Source organism: Pleurodeles waltl, chromosome 11 (assembly GCF_031143425.1).
Source record: "Pleurodeles waltl isolate 20211129_DDA chromosome 11, aPleWal1.hap1.20221129, whole genome shotgun sequence".
In the NCBI taxonomy this organism is placed as follows: Eukaryota; Metazoa; Chordata; class Amphibia; order Caudata; family Salamandridae; genus Pleurodeles; species Pleurodeles waltl.
In genome coordinates, this window is record NC_090450.1 from 116990641 (window position 1) to 117005345 (window position 14705).

The following is a 14705-nucleotide window of genomic DNA, read 5'->3' on the forward strand; positions in this document are numbered from 1 at the left end:
CTAGAAGTAGATCAGAGATGGCCTTTTGTAAAGGGGAAAGTGATGGGTTACAAGGTCTCATTCTTGGTTGATACAGGAGCTACGCGCTCTACAGTAAGAAGCATAGAAGTCCCAAATCTACCTCTTTCAGGCAGGACAGTTCAAGTTGTGGGTGTGGAGAATAGACAGTTGACCAATCCAATCACAGAACCAGTGCAGGTTGAAATTGGAAATTACCAAGGATTGCATAGATTTGTGGTGTGCGATTCAAGTCCTGTATCCCTATTGGGACGAGACTTACTGTGCAAGACAAAATGTTCTATTAATTGTTTGGACACTGGAATAGAAGTCCAGACAAATAGTGATGATGAAGAAGAACAGGCAGCTGAAATGATGGTTAACAATGCTTATGGAGAATTGATTGAAATGTTTCCAATGTTTACTGTGAAAGAATTGCATGCAGATTTACAGGGAACAGTGAAGGAAAAGGTCTGGGATCTGACAGGGAAGGAAGTAGGTCTGATTAAGGGAGTAGAGCCGATCAAAATCACTCTGATGCCCAATGCAGTGTTCCTTCAGCTTCCACAGTATAACATGGCACAGGATGTTTTAATGAAAGTGGGACAAATAATTGGATACTTTTTAAAACAAGGAGTTTTGAAAATAGTGCTGAACAGCCCATGTAATTCACTGATAATGGGTCTGAAAAAGCCAAGTGGGAAAGTACGAGTTGTACAAGACTTGCGAAAAGTGAATGAAATGGTGGTTAAATGTTGTCTGGTAGCGCCCAATCCAGCAGTAACACTGTTTCAGATTCCTTGCGATGCAGAGTAGTTCACAGTGGTAGATCTGTCACAAGCTTTCTTTTCTGTGCCTCTTAATGAGGATAGTCAATTTCTTTTTAGTTTCAAATTCCTAGACAGAGTCTACAGCTGGTGCAGGCTTCCACAACGGTACACGGAGTCACCATCACTGTTTAATAAGATCTTGAAAAAGAACCTGGAGTCGTTGGAATTGCCATGCCAATCAACTCTTGTGTAATACATTGATGATTTGCTAATCGCACCCAGAACAAGGGACGAGTGTAAGTATGACTCGATTGCCCTGTTAAATCATTTGGGAGAGTTTGGACATAAGGTTTCACCTGTGAAATTGCAGTATTGCCAAAAGTCAGTGAAATACTTGGGACACCAGATTGAGAAAGGGCTGTGGAGAATTTCCAGGGAAAGAATTACTATGATTCTGCAGGGAAGTCCCCCGACTTCACAGAGAGATGTCAGAATGTTTCTGGGAATGGTGGGGTACTGGAGACAGTGGATTCCAAATTTTGCTGAAATTGCTAAACCTTTGCAGCAGTTGACCCATAAGGAGGTTACAGATCCCATTACCCCAGATGAAAACCATATGAAATCATTCACTGAATTGAGAGAGAGTCTGTGCAGAGCTCCAGTGTTGGGAATGCCTGATTACACAAAGCCTTTCACATTGTTTTGTCATGAACGTGATGCTTGTTCTTTGTCTGTTTTGACACAGGTCAATGGAGGTGCTTATCGCCCAATAGCCTATTTTTCAGCTACCTTGCACCCAGTCGCAGCAGCTTTACCAGGTTGCCTGCACGCAGTAGCCGCAGTTGGTCAAAGACTTTCCCAGTGTGAGGGGGTAGTCATGGGATACCCTTTGACGGTAATGGTACCACATTCTGTTGAGATTTTACTGATGAGAGCAAAGACACAATATTTGACGGGCGCAAGGCTGACAGGGTATGAGACGAGCATACTGGGTGCTCCAAATGTAACATTGACAAGATGTACAGTATTGAATCCAGCGACTTTGCTTCCAAGTGACACAGCTGAAATTGAAAAGGAAGAAGATATTGAGTATGATTGTCTTGAGGTGACTGAGCTGTGTACAAAACCGATGCCTGATATTAGAGACACACGTTTAGAAGAAAATTATTTTTTAAAAATTGTTGATGGTTCATGTCTCAGAGATGGAGCAGGCACACTAAGAGCAGGATATGCTGTGTGCACAATCACAGGCACATTAGAAGCTTCATGGCTTCCAGGAGTGTACTTTGCACAAGTGGCAGAGTTAGTTGCTCTTACTAGAGCTTGCTATGTTTCTGCAAGATTAAGAGTCACAATCTATACTGATAGTCAATATGGATTTGGAATTGTTCATGATTTTGCCAATTGTGGTTGCAGCTAGGTTTTATGACCTCTACTGGAACCCCAGTGAGAAATGGAGACCGAATCAAGGAATTGTTGTACACAATTCAGTTACCTGAAGAAATTGCTGTGGTGAAGTGTAGTGCACATCAAAAGACACAGGATTACATTTTCTTGGGAAATGGATATGCGGATCAAGTCGCAAGGTTTTGCGCATTGAACTGTATATTGTTTAAAGACAAATGGGAGTTAATGCCTGAAGAAGAAAGTAACTGTGCAAGTTTTGCTTTGAAAATAATTGACACACTAGAAGAATTAAAAACATTGCAGGAAAATGTAGACAAGGAAGAGAAAAAGCTTTGGGTAAAGTTTAAATGCGTTCAAAGACCTGATGAAATTTGGGTTTCTGAGGAGGGTCAGATGGTGCTGCCAAACAGTCTGTTGAGTCAGATAGCCAGGCACTACCATGGCCAAGCACATATTGGAAGCAATGCCATGGTTAGGTTGTTTAAGGTTGATTGGTTTAATCCGAAGTTCAGACAAGCAGCAGAGGCAGTATATAATTGATGTGTAATTTGTCAGCAACTAAATGTGGGAAAAGGGGCAGTGGTGAATTTAACCCACATTGGAAGAGCAGGAGGACCATTCAGGAGAATGCTACAAGATTTCATGGAGATGCCTCCATATGGTGGATTGAAGTATGTGTTGGTGATTGTGTGTGTGTTTAGTCATTGGATTTAAGCAAACCCCACACGTAGGAATGACAGTCTCAAAGTAGCAAAGTTGATGCTTAGAGAGTTAATACCACGGTTCGGATTTCCGATCTCTTTAGAATCAGATGGGGGAACACACTTCAATAACAAAGTGGTTAAGCTCTTTTGTGCATCATTAAACATTGAGCAGAAGTTACATTACAGTTACCGCCTAGAAGCATCAGGACTTGTAAAGCAAATGAATGGTACGTTGAAATCAAGAATTGTCAAAATGTGTGCCGCACCAAATCTGAAATGGCCAGATGAATTACCTTTGGTGTTGATGTCAATGCGAAATATACCTGACAGAAAGACAGGACTGTCATCACATGAGATTCTCATGGGTAGAGCAATGAGGTTGCCAGCAATTCCAGCCAATGCTCTTGTCAATATTACAGATGATGTGGTGTTAGACTACTGCAAAGGTCAGGCTGATGTGGTTCGATCTTTCTCTCAGCAGGTGCAGGCTGTTACCCTGCCACCGATCCACGACCCAGGTCACAATCTGAGAGCTGGAGATTGGGTCGTCATCAAAAAGCATGTTCGAAAACCTTGCCCAGAGCCACGTTGGAAGGGTCCATACCAGGTGGTGCTGACAACTACAACAGCTATGAAGTGTGCAAGACTGCCAAATTGGATACATGCAAGCCATACCAAGAGAGTGGTGAGTCCGCAAGATCATGAAGAAGTGTTGTTGAGAGCACCAACAGCAGCAAAACAAGTGGCTCTACCTGAGCCAGAACTGGAGCAAGTTGAACCTGAAATTGACCCAGAGCTGGTGGAAGATGGATTAATTACACAGGTGAGAGAAGAGAGTGCAGAAATACAGGAGGGTGAACAAGAGTGTAACTAAACAGATGCAGCAGGAGAATCAAACACAGGAATAGTTCTCCCAGAAGTAGACGGTGCTGAAGCACAAACAGAGCAAGTGCCAGAACAAGAGGGGGAAAGAGTTGAGACGGATCAAAGCCAAGGTGGTCCGACTCCTCCTGAACCCGTTGCAGGTCCATCAAGAGAAAACACCATAGAGAAAGAAAAAGAAAATAATCCAATCCTGAAAAGAATATTGACAGAAGGAACAAGGAAAAGGAGACATTTGGCCTGAATCACAATTCAGAAAAAAGAAGGAATTGGTCATAAATGAGCCAATAGAGGAAAATGTAGATACTACAAGAAAAGACGAATTAAGTGAAGGAGAATTAGCTGGAGAGTGAAGGTTGAAAAGAAAGAGAGTAACAAGTCAAAGATACGCAGGTCCCGAGTGGGCATATGCAGCAAAAAGTGAATGGCAAAATGAGTTTATGTCCTTTTGTTTTGATAGAGAAGTTCCAAATCAGTAATTTGATGCAACCTGAAAGGGATCAATAGACTGAGTTGTTGAGCTAACCTGAAGAAACCTGAAAGGAGACTGTTGAACTAAAACCAGAAAAGACATTGATAACCTGATATGACATTTAAAAACTCGGATGTGACAAGCTGCTAATTGATTTTGACGAAGGAGGAAAGGGTTCCTATGTGTGAAACTGAACAGTGATAAAGAAATATTTTTCTTCATTTTCTGACTTTTCCTGTTGCACCTTATCTAAGAGTTCATTCTACTTTCTGATTCTTTACAGATCATGGCTGAATTAAATAATTGTGTTAGAAATATTAGATATTGCAGGTATTTGAGTGTTGGAGTGGCAATTATGTGTGGAATAATGCTTATAACAATGATTGTGGGTATGTGTATTCATGAGATGAAAGAAGCAGCTATTACTCCTGTTCTTGATATTACTACACTAACAGCTTTAGAGAGGTTCAAGCAAGATGAAAAATATTTGCATGACTATACTAATGCATGAGTACAGCTTTCTTCTTCAAATGTTTTCTATCGGTTGTTGAGTGAGTATGTGGAGACAATGGATGTAAGGAATTGTCTTGTGTGTATGCAAATTCCTTCCTCTGTGGAAGAAGGGGGTTAACATATGGCATAACTTGTAGCTTGCTATTAACCAGATTCTATAACCAAGAGTATATTCAGTATTCCTATTCTAATCACTACTTCGTATTTTCTTTTGTACCCATTGTTAGATATTTGAGTAAAGTAGCTAAGGAGCATGATATAGTATTAGTTAGGGGATTCTTTGAACCAACACTAACATTTGGAAATGCTTATGCACACCGTAACAATCTAACTTGTTTATTAACCCCATTAGAAAAGAGCTTTATAGGGCATACTGATGACAGAAGGAAGGCTTTAAAGGAACAATTAGAGAAAGGACTGGAGAAAAGGACTTATAAGAATGATTATGCTTACACTGCTATTAAAATACAAGGGATATTAGCTTTAGGGAAGCTTTTTATATATAGGCCAAAAATATGCACTGACACTTTATTTGTGGGAACGAGTGAATGTAGGCATGTGTTTTTGTTTCAGAGTAAATTGACTTTTATGCTGAATGGTCAGGACCCTGTGATTCCTGGAATTTACTATATTTATGGACTAAGGCCCTCATTACAACGCTAATACCGCCAACAGGCCGGTGGTAAAAAAAAATGGGATCACGACCACGGCAGAAACCGCCAACATAGACAGCCACTTTAACATACCGACCGCCATGGCAGTAGCAACAAACACCACTGCGGTCACCGCCATCAGACAGGCGGAAGGAAATGTATCGCCCACCGTATTACAAGGCACCATTCGTCCAAAATTTCCGGGGTGGTACCAATGACATCAAAAGCATGGTGGAAACAGTACACTGAAGGGGAACCACTCACCTTTCGAAATTCAACGAAGAACCAGGATGCCATGGAGCCTGAACTGCAGCTCCTCCCCATGCTGGTGTATCTGCTAATACACCAGGAATTTCAAAGAAGGCAGCGGTGATGGCCACGGTGAGTCCTGCACCTAGCACATAGGGGAGGGGGGAGGAAAAAGAGAGTGACACACACACGCAACTCGCAACACCCCCACCCCCACCCTCACTCACAACACCATTCACATAAACACATGCAGCAACATTACACTTACACCCCGTAACCCCCTGGAAGAACACCATGACAAAAGGAATTGAGTCAAATCTGCGATATTTAGAAAATGCATATAAAGTTAATGATTGTAAACAACATCTTATACAAATATTTACAATATGCACAGAGGGCCGTACACTGTCCATTGCAAATGTCCGTGGACCAGTGGCCCAAAAAATCATGGGCGAAGCCCACACTTGACTCCTGCCTCAAAACAGAGAGAACACTGCAGGAGCATCAGGTCGGAAAAACACAGGCTCCTAAGGGGGAAGGGGAAGGGCACCTCAGTCGGAAGAGGGTACTACGCCCCTGCTCCTGGAGGGGGCAACATGCCCACAGCGATGTCCTCGGGAGTGCAAAGCCACAGTCTCTCAAGTCTCTCAAGTGGGTGGTTTGCCCACTGCCTGGTCCTGGGGAGTGCAAAGCCACAGTCCCTCAAGTGGGTGGTTTGCCCTCTGCCTGGTCCTGGGGAGTGCAAAGCCACAGTCTATCAAGTCTCTCAAATGGGTGCTTTGCCCACTGCTTGGTCCTGGGGAGGGCAAAGCCACAGTCTCGCAAGTATCTGAAGTGGGTGGTTTGCCCACTGCTTGCTCCTGGGGAGTGCAAAGCCACAGTATCTCAAGTGGATTCTTTCTTCCACTGGTACTGGAGGGGGCCTTGTGCCCAGTCTGCTTCATCCTGTCAAGGATAGTGATAGTGGATGCATCTCTTCACTGGTTCTGGAGGGGGCATTGTGCCCAGTCTGCTTCATCCTGCCAAGGATAGTGATAGTGGATGCATCTCTCCACTGGTTCTGGAGGGGGCAATGTGCCCAGTCTGCTTCATCCTGCCAAGGAGAGGGGGAGTGGATGCAGATCTCTACTGGTTCGAGAGGGGACATTGTGCCTAGTCTGCTTCATCCTGCCAAGGATAGTGATAGTGGATGCATCTCTCCACTGGTTCTGGAGGGGGCAATGTTCCCAGTCTGCTTCATCCTGCCAAGTATAGGGGGAGTGGATGCAGATCTCCACTGGTTCTGGAGGGGGCATTGTGCCCAATCTGCTTCATCCTGCCAAGGATAGGGGGAGTGGATGCATCTCTCCACTGGTTCTGGAGGGGGCATTGTGCCCAGTCTGCTTCATCCTGCAAAGGATAGGGGGAGTGGATGCATATCTCCACTGGTTCTGGCAGAGGCATTGTGCCCAGTGAAGCTGCGCCTGGGGTGTGGCAGTTCCCATTCCCTCACCTGGGTGTCTGAGGCATGAGATGTGCAGGGAACAGGTAACATGATACTCCATGGAGGCAGAGCCAGACTCCATCCTGCAGCGACTTAGGTTGCAAACTGCTGGTAGTATCATTGCTAGTGGTGGCGCTTCAAGTGGTGGGTTCAGGGTCTAGCCGTCTCCTGCTGCCTCGAATGGCTGCCCACTGGGGATACTGCTGATGTCTGATGTAGTGGCACCGGCTGGGGATGTGGTGGTGCATATGGCGGTGCAGGTGGCGGTGTCTGCGGCGGACACGCTGTTGGTGCTGCCTGTGGTGCAGGTGCTGGTAGTAGTGGAGGGAGAGACGCGGCCAGTGGCCTCAGACGGCTGATCACTCTGGATGATGCTGCTGACTGTCATTGTGGCAGCAGCGGTGCAGGGGGTGGTGCATATGGCGGTGCGGGTGGTGGTGTCTGTGCGGTGCTCACCGTGGTACAGGTTGCTGACCTAACAGGAGCAATGGTGGTCAACAGTCCCTCACCTGGAGGCTCCGAGCCCTGAGTTGCCTTGTATTTGCTTTTTTTTCCCTTCCCCTCCTTGGTAGACGCTGCTGGGACCTTGGCACTGTCCTCTTGTTTTTTGGATGAGGCCTTGCTAGGTAGGTTGTGCGTCTTGTCCGTGCTGCATGCTGGCACCTTCTTAACCTTGGCAGGTGGCAGATACGGTTGGTCTTTTGCATAGGTAGGTGGCACACTGCCAGCTCTGACGGGTGCCCCCTTCGATACCCTCAGACTTGCAGGGACCAGAGCGGATGCCGAGTTCGTGGCTGAGGTGCTGGCCTGGGATGTTGACATCCTGGCCCTTGGGGAAGGATGGGTGGGGAGGCATAGGGAAGAGGTCAATGTTAGCCAGGAAAAGTTTTTTTAGACACACTGGGACGGGAAGATGGAGAGAGTGTGGGAGTGGAGGAAGAGGTAGTGGTTGTTGGAGGTGTACGTCTGCTGAGTTTGGGTGAAGGTGCATGAGCTGGAGGCTGTTGTGAGGTGGATGGCTGTTGAGTGGGTGTGTGCCTGCATTTGTGTACTTTGGGCGGAGGGCTCACAGACACACTGGGGGAGGGCACAAGGGACGTGTGCATGGTTGTGGGGGTAGTGATTGCTCGTGAGCGGTGTGTTGTGATGGGCGTGCTGGTGATGGAGGTAGTGGGTGAAGATGTAGTGCATGCAGGTGTGAGTGGAGATGCTACTGGGAGGGAGGTGGATGAATAGGAGGAGGGAGACACAGTGGAGGAAGTGTATGTTGGTATGTTTGCATGGGTATGATGCCTGTGTGAGTGCATGTGTGATGATGTGTGGTTCTTATGTTTTCCTGAGCCACTTTTGTGTGTTGATGTGTGTGCATGCTGGTCTGAGGGTGTGCTTAGGATAAGGTGAGGTAGAGGGGATTGGGTCGGGGGAGTGGAAGTTGGAGGGGGGGAGGCTGGGCACAGGGACAATGGCTGCTATCAATGCTGAGGCCAGAGCCTGAAATGCTCTCTGTTGGGCCGCCACACTAGAATGAATACCCTACAGGTATGCATTTGTTTGTTGCAAATGCCTCTCGACACCCTGGATGGCATTCATAATGGTTGACTGCCCAACACTGAGGGAGCTCAGGAGGTCAACAGCCTCCTCACTGAGGGCAGCAGGGCTGGCTTGGACTGGGCTTGAGGTGCCTGGGAAGAAGGAGATGCCCACCCTCCTGGGTGAGCGGGCACGGGAAACACGCTGATGAGCTTCTGGGAGGGCGGTGCTGGTGGGGGGTGGCGGCTGTACCTGCTGTTGGGGTGGGCAAAGAGGTGTCCGCCACCGCTAGGGAGCTTCCATCGGAGGAGGAATCGCTGTCACTGGTATCTCCTCCTGTCCCAGTCGTGGAGCTCCCCTCTCCCTCCGTCCCAATGGTGCCTTCACCCTCAGTGGATTCACCCTCATGGGCCATGTGGAATGCAGCTCCCTCCATAGCCGGTGCCTCTGCTCCTCCACTAGATGATGCTAATGCACAAAAGGACAGGGTGACAAAACAAAAAGGGGGGAGAGACAGAGGATACACTTTTGTCAATGCCAGCAACACCACTACGGTTGGCGTACACACCACACACTGAGCAGCCCTAAGCACTAAGCCTTGCCCAATCAGTCACTAAGGTAGTCTCCACCCCATGGTGTACAATGCCTAACAACAGCATCTGCACACCTGATACCCACAGGACCCTGCCATGTAGTAGTTGGCCACTTGTACCATTGGGGTAGGATTGCTTCTGAGCCTGCACACAAGGGACCTACCCTGCCAAGATCGCCCTGGCCTAGGGGCACCCACAGCCCACATCCCCCACTCAGCTAGCTCCTAAAGCACACAAAGTCAGCTTTCTGAGTCTATACTCACCCCCTTGTGGCTGCTGTGATGCCCTCAAGTGCCCATCCAACTCCAGATAGGCCACCGCCAGGATGCAGAAAATCAGGGGGGTCATGAAGGCGTTGGAGGCTGGGGCTGACCTCCCAATGTGGGCACCTCCTCCATGTTGGGAGGCTAGCCCCAGCTGGGCCTCCACTGCCTTCTTGGTCCAGCGGTGCCGGTCCTCCCATCTCTTGCGGTAGTGGGTACTCCGCCTGTGATAGACCCCCAGGGTCCCTGGCGATGGCATCCAAATACCCTTATCAGGTGGGAGCTGACCTAGAGGGATAAGACAGGGGAAAATTTAATTACCCAGCCGTCTGGACCGGCATACTCATTGCCCCCCAGTTCCCACCCATGCCCTGACGCACATAAACTGACCACCTCTCAGGCAGCACTCAGGCCAGGACGCCTAAACATGCGGCTTACATACACACCATTCAAAACATGCATTGGCCACAAATCATTCTCTCTGTGAACTCACCTGTTTGTCTGGAGAACCGTAGAGTAACGTGTACTGAGGTAGAACCTCATCCACCAGTTTGTCCAACTCCTCCGCAGTGAAGGCAGGGGCCCTTTCCCCAGACACTGTAGCTATTGTCGCTTCCAAACTCAGGTCACAGCAGCACTTGCAGTATAGGTCCCCTCCTGTTGAAGGTCAGGTAGCAAGTGAGTGAATAGCTGGAAAATGGCTGTGACGTCCGCCGCGGTGCGTACCGTCACCGCCTGCGTACATCACCATTGGCTCCTAGGACCCATAGGGCCCAATGATAACCAATGCGAAGTTGCGTGGCAGACATCGTCCGCCTACCGCAATGCAGCAGAACGCCAGCCCACCTACCTCATTTCCTCTTGTCCCTTCTCACAGGTCAGGCAGCCACCATTTCCGGAGGGCAGATATGGAAATATGACCTTCTGCTCACCGTTCTCCTCCACAGGCTACAACCGCTGAGGCAGATGATGAGATGGCAGCATCCTCCGGTTTACAGACCCCTGGTGGACCTGGCGACAATGGAGGACAGACACAGTATCATCACATACAGACTTGATCGTGCCACAATCCAAGAACTGTGTGCCCAATTGGAGCCAGACCTGATGTCAGCTATCCGTCGACCCACAGGAATCCCCCCTCTAGTGCAGGTCCTGTCAGTACTCCATTTCCTGACAAGTGGTTCCTTTCAAACAACGGTGGCCATGGCATCAGGGATGTCTCAGCCAATGTTCTCCAAAGTGTTGACCAGAGTGTTGTCTGCCCTGCTGAAACATATGCACATCTACATCGTATTCCTCCAGGTAGAGGATTTAGCCACAGTGAAAGCTGACTTCTATGCCCTGGGACATATCCCCAACATCATTGGTGCCATTGATGGTACACATGTGGAATTTGTCTACAGGAAAAGAAAAAGCTATAATTCGATGAATGTGCAAATGGTGTGGTTGGCAGACCAGTACATCTCACATGTGAATGCCCAATATCCTGGCTCAGTGCATGACGCCTATGTCTTGAGGAATAGCAGCATCCCTTATGTGATGGGGCAACTCCAGAGGCACCGGGTGTGGCTATTAGGTGAGGCCAAGGTCCCCACACAGTATACATTGGGGTCTGAGAATGGGGTTGTCCCTAAGGGTTAGTGTGTGTCTAACAGGTATCACTCGATATTTACAGGTGACTCTGGTTACCCCAACCTCTCATGGCTACTGACCCCAGTGAGGAATCCCATGACAAGGGCAGAGGAGCGTTACAATGAGGCACATGGGTGTACAAGGAGGATTATTGAGAGGACCTTCGGCCTCCTGAAGGCAAGGTTCCAGTGCCTCCATCTGACAGGTTGATCCCTGTACTACTCACCCAAGAAGGTGTGCCAGATCATCGTGGCATGCTGTATGTTGCACAACCTGGCCATGAGACGCCAGGTGCCTTTTCTGCAGGACGATGAGCCTGGAGATGGTCTTGTGGCAGCGATGGAGCCTGTGGACAGTGAGGAAGAGGAACCAGATAAAGAAGATGTGGACAACAGTACAAACATTATACAGCAGTACTTCCAGTGACACACAGGAAAGAGACTGTAACTCAACTTCACATTTCATTATACTTTTGGACATTGTACATGGCAGCCTCATACCCTCTGTCTATGGACACTGACTGTTCCCTTTGGAATCCCTTTTTTCAGATCTGAGTACCCCATTCTGGCTCCTTCTATATGTACTGCTGCCCACAAACTGTCATCCTGTGGTATTCTTCACTGAACATAGACTTTGCAATGCTTTGAGAATGTTGTAAGAATACATCTTTCCAATCATTACACTGACTCCAGTATGGTTAATATTTCAAGGGTGTTTATTTTTTGTGCTAAATAGTATGGGAGTAAGTGCAAGGGGCTGAGGTGATGGTGGAGGAAGGTCCAGGGTAGAGTCCAGTCTCTTGGTATCACAGGTGCATTGTCCAATGGGGTATAGGAAGGGGAGTAATGGCAGTTCATGATGGACAGGGTGACAGAGTGGGACAGAAGGGTGACAATCAGGAGAGTCCTAGTTCCTGGCGGGGGTCTTGGCAATGTGCTTTGTCTTCTACCTGGATCGCAGGGACCGATTGGGGGGTGATTCTCCTTCTGTAGGGGGTGGGGTGCTGGTGGCCTGTTGTTCCTGTGGCGGGGCCTCCTGTCCACTAGTGCCGGCGGAGGTGGAAGGCTGTTCCTCGGTTTGGCTAGTGTCAGGGGCCCTTTGTTGTGCCACTGGGTCTTGCCCATGTCAGCCAGCACCCCTGCAATGGTGACCAGGATGGTGTAGATTTTTGTGAAGTCCTCCCTGATCCCCAGCTACTGTCCCTCCTGCAGCCGCTGGGTCTCTTGTAACTTGGCCAGTACCGTGCCCATGGTCCCCTGGGAATGGTGGTATGCTCCCATGATGTTTGAGAGTGCCTCGTGGAGGGTTGGTTCCCTGGGCCTGTCCTGTCCCACAGCAGTACTCCCAACTTCCCTGTTTTCCTGTGCCTCTGTCCCCTGAACCGTGTGCCCACTGCCGCTGACCCCGGGTCCCTGATCGTCCTGTGTTTGTGGGGTTGCCTGGGGTCCCTGTAGTGGTGGACACACTGCTGATTGACGTGTCCTGGGAACAGAGGTATGGGCCCACTGGCTGGGTCTGTGGTGGTGTTTCCTGATGGGGGAGGCTATGTGGTGGTTTGGGACTGTGGCAGGGTAACCAACTGTCCAGAGGTCCCTGATGAGCCAGGTTGGTCATCGTGATCCAGGCGTGCACAGCTGCGGTCATCACTGTGGGCCTCTTCTTGGGGGGGCGCTGGATGTAGCTGGCACCTCCTCTCCGGTGACATTGGGCAGGGGTCCTGTTGGGATGCATATGCAGTGTTATTGTATCTGTGTGTGCCATCTTGTGCAATGGGTGTGTTTCCCTGTATAATTGTGTTTTCCCTGTCGCCTTGGCCTTATGTGAGTGGTGATTATGTGGGCTGGGTGAGTCTCTCTAGTGTGCATGCTGTTATGATGGGTGTCCATGCAGGTCTGTGATAGGTGTCCAGGCATTGTTGTTACATGCAGGGCTTGGTATTGGATGGGTGGGTTGTGATAGTGGAATATATGTGAGTTAGTGGAGTGATGGGAGTGAGGGAAAGGGTAGGGGTATGTGATGGCATGCAGGTGGGGTGGGGATATAATAGTAAAGATTTGACTTACCAGAGTCCAGTCCTCCTGCTACTCCTCAGGATGCATGATGGCCAACACTTGCTCCTCCTATGTTGTTAGTTGTGGGGGAGGAGGTGGGGGTCCACCGCCAGTCCCCCGTACAGCAATCTGGTGTCTTGAAACCACGGAACGCACTTTCCCCCGTAGGTTTTTCCACCTCTTCCTGATGTCATCCCTTATTCATGGATGCTGTCCCATCGTGTTGACCCTGTCCACGATTCTCCACCATAGCACCATCTTCCTTGCATTGGACGTCTGCTGCACCTGTGGCTCTACCCAGATGATTTCCTCCACCATGACCCTTAGCTCCTTCTCTGAAAACCTGGGGTGTCTTTGGGGTGCCATGGATGTGGTGTGAGTGATATGAGTGTGGCTGTGCAAGGTGATGTGTGGGGTGATGTGTTGGGGTGTATACTGTGATGTGCGTGGATGGTGTATGGCTGATGGTGTTTTGTGCCTCTGATTGAGTGGGTGCTCTTTGCTTGTCTCGCTCTGCTTGATCTCTTTTTTTTCATTGCATGGGGTTGTGGTTAATGTGGGTGTGTGTTTTATAGTGGTATGAGTGTGGGGGTGTGGTGTGTGTATTTTGAATTGTCCAATGTGTTGTGGTTTTGTCAGTGTGTGTGCATTTTTAGCGCAGCAGTGTGTACCGCCAATGGTTTACCAGGGTGGAAAGACCGCTGCGTTGATTCGTGGGTAGTGATACTCTGGGCATATTCCTGTTGGGGTGATGGTGTCGGTTTTGCTATTTCCAGTTTATCACTGACCTTTGGTGTGGCGACTTGGGTGGGTGTCTGTATTGTGTCAGTATTGTCTGTGTGGGTCTTATTACCGGTGGCGGATTAGTGCCGCGGTCACGGTATCTTGGAGGCCATCGGCACGGCGGTAAGCGGCATTTACAGCCAGGGTTGTAAGGAGGACCTAAATGCTTATTACCGTTTTCCTAGAGGATGGTATGGGACATGATACTTAGGGATAGTTTTTCCTAAGATTTATCAGATAGATGATCTAATGAAAATACCGAAAGTGACAGAATTACATCATGAGCGACAGAGGAGGGAAAACACTTCAGCAATTGTGGGGGATATTTTTGGTGTGGTAGATCCTTCTGTAGGAGTTGTTCTGAATGCAATTAAGATACGGAAGTTGTCTACTATTGTGGCTAATATGCTGACTAACTTTACAGGGGCAATACTTCTGTTAAATACTGAATTGGCTGCGGTTAGAGCTATGACTCTTCAAAATAGGCTTGCTTTAGACATAATTTTTGCGAAAGACGGCTGAGTCTGTAAAGTGATTAATGCTAGGCATTGCTGTTCCTACATTCCAGAGAATGATAAGGAGATAAGAGACTTACTCCCTAACCTAACTAATTCAAGTAAGGATTTGAAGGAAGTGAAGGAACCAGGGGTTTGGGAAACGTTTGGAAATGGATTTGCCTCTGTGGGAAATTGGTTTAGTCAAATTTGGAATGGGGTATTATGG